General features: G+C 47.5%; 1 long non-coding RNA gene across 1 annotated transcript in view; it reads left to right on the top strand.

Annotated features, from left to right (window-relative positions):
• Positions 1-1118, top strand: part of LOC109379913 (uncharacterized) — a 19535-nt gene extending 18417 nt beyond the window's left edge. Inside the window, exon 3 of the long non-coding RNA XR_002123305.1 lies at positions 700-1118. This is a non-coding gene — a long non-coding RNA (uncharacterized LOC109379913). The remainder of the gene's footprint in view (positions 1-699) is intronic.
• Positions 1119-5064: the final 3946 nt, after the last annotated feature.

Here is a 5064-nt window from a genome sequence, read left to right as displayed (position 1 = left end):
CGTTGGTTAAGAGCTGGCTTGGGACGCCAGGGGTCCCCGGTTCGGATCCCGCATATGAGGGCCAGTGACACTGCCCTCTGCAGCTAGGATGGTGAACGGTGGCTCGACCTGGGGCTGGGCTGCCGTGGGTCGCTGGTGACTGGCGTGGGCTGCAGTCCCCTGCTGCAGTGGGTTGCCATGGGCTGCCGTGTGTGGCCGGCAGCCAGCGTGAGCGGCCATCCAGAGGCTGGCGACTGATCTGCCTCACCTGGGAAGAGCGCAATGATGGTGCCAACTTGGGCCAGTGAGGCAACGTCCTCCACAACTAGACTGAAGAACTTTTGTTCTTCAAAGGACAGCAACTTGTCTGTTCCCCTTCCCCCAATTCCCTAGCGCTGTTCCCATCCCCCCAATTCCCCAATAAAAATCTTTAAAAAAAAAAAAGAAAGAAAGAAAAAAGAAAGAAGATGCTGAGAGAGAGAAACATATCAGAAAAAAAGAAGCACAGGAACTGATCAAAACTAAATGGGAAACAGCACCCCCACCCTTTTTTACAAAGCTTAAAAGATCCTCCTAAAAGGCTGAAGACAGAGAAAGGGGGGTGGGGGCGCAGCAGTCATAGATCTTCATGTACGGTAATTTTGAATAGATAACACTTTATTTTTCTGTTTTCATATTAATAAAGGTTTAACTCTTTTTTTTTTCTTTTCTTTTTTTTAGTTTTGGGTGAAGCATTTAACGCTTGATAAAAGGAAGTCCTGGGGATGAGGAGAACATGGAAGAACTGGAGATCAGTTATCCAAGTGTCTTCTCAGGCCTGGTTAAGACGGGGTTTCTACCTGGGGAGAGAAGGGAGAATCAGAGATATGGGACGGCGCCAACCGCGCAGGGGACGTGGGCTGGGTCCCAAGACCACCGTGGTGTGAATCCCACCAGGTATTCTCCTCCCAAGGGCACTGAGATGTGCCGCCAAGGAATCGGGGTCTGGGGATCAGGAATTCTGGGCAAGCCACCCTAAGGAATTATACTCTCGGAATATCCTTTACCTCACAATTTCAATGTGAAGAGGAAAAGGATTCATTCTTAGAAGCTGGAAGCAAAAACCATGGCAATTGAAAATAGTCATCATAAAAACTCAGTAATACTTATCCTAATGTCCCCATCATTCACAGGAGAAGGGTGAGGCCCAGTACATGAAATAAATTGTGCATTTTCTGAGGAAGAAGAGGTCTATTGCGCCCCCCAACACCCCCCCCCGCCAGGCCTTTATTGTCCTTGAGGCAAATTTTCAGGGCTGATCCCAATTGAAAAGCTCTGATCTCAATGATCTCCAAGGGCACTGGCAGTTCAACTCCCCCTGGGACACCTGATTCTCCAGGATCGCTTCGGGGACAAAGTTGCAAACGGTAGACGTGGGGTTTCTCACCTCAGTCCAAACTCGACCACGGCTCCATACACTGCCGTTTGCAATTGTAGAAACAACACTTCTTGGGCCCCCTGCAACCTCTATCGCGCCGGCACACAGGTAAAAGGGTGAAAGGGCAGGAAAGTAAGAACTCTGGGCAGTATCCAGGTTTATCGACACCTGAGGAAAAAGGCCACAGGGTGAGTTGGGGGCACCTGTGTGGGTCGTTGCTGGGCATCAGTGCCCGCTTGTCCCGTGGACTCCTCTGAGGAAATGTTCCCCACACGAACACCACACGCGACCGCCACACCCTACACGCACGTTTCTGGGATCCAGGTTGCGCCATGTAGAGGCAGATGAGGAGGAAGCCCACGGTGAGAACAGACAGACTGCTCAGCTTCATAATCCAAGAAAAGTGTGTGGGTGAACGAGACGGAATCTGTCTTTATTGTCTATGGCAGGAGCCCGCCAGCAGGGGGAGCTGTAGTTCCCAGGGTCCAAGGTCAGAAGTGCTTTAATTTGACCTTTCCTATTAGCTGTTTCCTTTCACCCCTGCCCCCTTCCCAGAAGAGGAGCTGTAATAACCTCTGGGGGCCTAGCCTAACTTCTTTTTTTTTTTAAGATTTTTATTGGGGAACCGGGGGATGGGAACAGCGCTAGGGAATTGGGGGAAGGGGAACAGACAAGTTGCTGTCCTTTTGTTCTTCAGTCTAGTTGTGGAGGACGTTGCTTCACTGGCCCAAGTTGGCACCATCATNCTTTCTTTCTTTCTTTTCTTTCTTTCTTTCTTTCTTTCTTTCTTTCTTTCTTTCTTTCTTTCTTTCTTTCTTTCTTTCTTTTTAAAGATTTTATTGGGGAATTGGGGAAGGGGAAGAGTGTTGGGTAATTGGGGAAAGGGAACAGCCAAGTTGTTGTCCTTCAATCTTAGTTGTGGAGGGTGCAGCTAGCTTGGCTCCAAGTCCAGTCGCCATCTAGCCACCTGTCTGCGGCTCGCAGCCGCTCAGCTTAAGGTGCTGCATTCAATCTTAGTTGTGGGTGGGCATAGCCTACCATCCCATGGGGGAGTTGAACCGGCAACCTTGTTAGGAGCACGTGCTCTCACCAGCTGAGCCATCCTGCCACCTGTTAGCAGCTCAGCGGCAGCTCAGTTCGGGCGCAGTGTCACTGGCCCATGTAGGAATCGAACTGGCGGCCCTGTTGCTCGGAGCTCGTGCTCTTAACCAACTGAGCCACTCGGCCGGCCCACCACTTTCTTAATGATTATCACTGAGGATAAGTCCAGTTTATGGGGATGCTTCTCCATGAGATTATAAGGTCCTAAAGAGGAGAGACCGTGTCTGTCTTGTTTATTGTAAAATTCACCCAGGTCAGCATGCAGTTCTATGAGTTTTGACAAAGGCATACAGCCGTGAAACCACCATCACAATCAAGAGAGAGAGAGCAGTTCCATCGCCCTGCAAAATCCTCTTACACCCTTTGCAGCCAATCCCTTCCCCTACTCCCAGCTCTTGGGTTCTCTATCTCTATAGTTTTGCCTTTTTGAGGGGGTCATACAGATGGAATCAAACAGTGTGTAGCCTTTTGAGTATGTCTTCTTTCACTAAGTGTAATGTACTTAAGATTCATCTATGTTGTTGGTAGTTTGTTCCTTTTCAATGCTGAATAGTATTACATTGCATGGACAGGTCACGGTTCGGTTATGCATCCCCCAGATGAAAGATATTTGGGTTGCTCCCAGCTTTTGGTAATTATGAATAAAACTGCTATAAGCAGTCATGCACAGATTTCTGTGTAGATATGGTTGACAGTTCTCTTGGGTCATATCGACTAGTAGGATTGATAGGTAGTATGGTGAGTGTATGTTGACTTTAGAATAAATTGCCAAATTATTTCCAGCGTGTCTTACAATTTTCCAGTGGTGTGTGAGAGATCTCATTTCATTGAGGTTTTACTGTTATTTCCCTAAAGACTAGTGAGGAAGTGATTATTTTCATGTGCTTGTTTGCCATCTGTATGTCTTCTTTGGTGAAGTATCTGTTCAAGTCTTTTGCCCATTTTTATTAGGTTGTTTGTTTTCTTTTTGTTCAGTTTTGAGAGTTCTTTATATGTTCTACATACAAGTACTTTATCAGATATGTATTTTGCCAATATTTTCTCCCAATAGGTGGCCTATCTTTCGTTTCTTAATACTGTTTTTCGAAGAGTAGCAGTTTTCAAATTTGATGAAAACCCAATTTAAAAATTGATGAAATCACCAGTTTTTGCTTCATTATGTTTTTGGTGTTGTCTCTGAGAAGTCTTTGCATAACCCAAAGTCACAAAGAGTTTCTCTTTATGCCTTCTTCTAGGGCTGCATATCCAAGCTCCTGCCCCCAGGTCAGAGAGGTCAGGCCTAGAAGTGTTGCCATAGGCGATCCTCTGAGGTTCCGTGCCTGGAGGATTGTGGGAGATGGTATTGAAGGGCTGGAGGTTCTGCTGAGGGTTACACATGAGGCAGCCACCCTGACAGTTTCAATGTGGGGAGGGTGATGGCAGGTGGGTCATAGAACTGAGCTTAGCCTTTCTTCTTATCTTTGTTAGGGACAATGCACTGCTTCCTATACTTGCTCTGTAACGCTTAAGGCTGTGTTAGCACTGAGCATCATTTTTGCAATAGTTTGGAGGATTGAGCATCGTACGAGTGACTTCTACCACTGAATACTTCCCAGGTTTCATCTGAACTGGACCAAGCAGGTCTAGAGCTTGGGACCCTCCTCTGTCCAGGACCACAGCCCAGCCTTATCCTGCTCCATGGAAGCCAATCCCTTTTCCTACTCTCAGTCCCCAAACTGAGGCCTAAGCATCTCATGAAGGAAGGCCTGATGGACTGACCAGGGGCTTACCTACAGTCATGGTAACTCAGGCTGTCATGGGTTCCATTAACTGATCAAGTAACCAATAAGATTGACAAAATTGGCAGTGGCAGAGACCCAGCTAAGCCTTGTCCTCAACCAGATTCAGAGGGAGACCCCACCTACACCCCCAAACTCTCTGTCCTTGGTCTGTCTTTGCCTCTTCCTTGCAGATAGGACACTCTCACCCAGGTTCAGAACATTTGCTGGATTCCTACACTTCGTGCAACACATAGTAGGACAGCATTTCCTCTCTGAATACTGCCGGTTATTCTGGCAGTGAGGGCTGGTTGACCTGACACCACTAAAGGGTTTGAGGAGGGCAGGCTCCAGCTTTCGGTTCTTCTGAAGACAGACAACACGGACAAGGAGGGAGGTGGGTTTGACAAATGCACGAGTCCATCTTCCTAGGAGGTGAAAGGAGCCCCCAGACACCAAGAGGAAGGCTGTGGGGGAGCTGTTGTGACCCAGAGATAGGCGAGGGGAGAGTGCTAAGGACAGCCTGATAAGCGGGCAATGAAAAGTCGCTGGCTCATCACATCTGTGTAGGGTTCACATTCAGGTATTCATGTCTCAGGAAAAGATAATGACACGCAGAACAAAGAATGACAGGAACAGAGAGAGGAGAGAATAAAGACAAGCATATAAGAACATTACGACAAAAGTTGAGCGTTAATGACAGAAAGGGAGAGAGAGAGAGAGAGAGAGACAGAGAGAGAGAGAGAGAGAGAGAGAGAAGAGAGAGAGAAAAATTAAAATGAGCCAGAAATTAAAAGAAAGCCAGATAGA

The sequence above is a fragment of the Hipposideros armiger genome, unplaced genomic scaffold, assembly GCF_001890085.2.
Source record: "Hipposideros armiger isolate ML-2016 unplaced genomic scaffold, ASM189008v1 scaffold_31, whole genome shotgun sequence".
In the NCBI taxonomy this organism is placed as follows: Eukaryota; Metazoa; Chordata; class Mammalia; order Chiroptera; family Hipposideridae; genus Hipposideros; species Hipposideros armiger.
The sequence above is the reverse complement of the archived record's forward strand: the minus strand, read 5'-3'. Positions and strand labels throughout refer to the sequence as shown.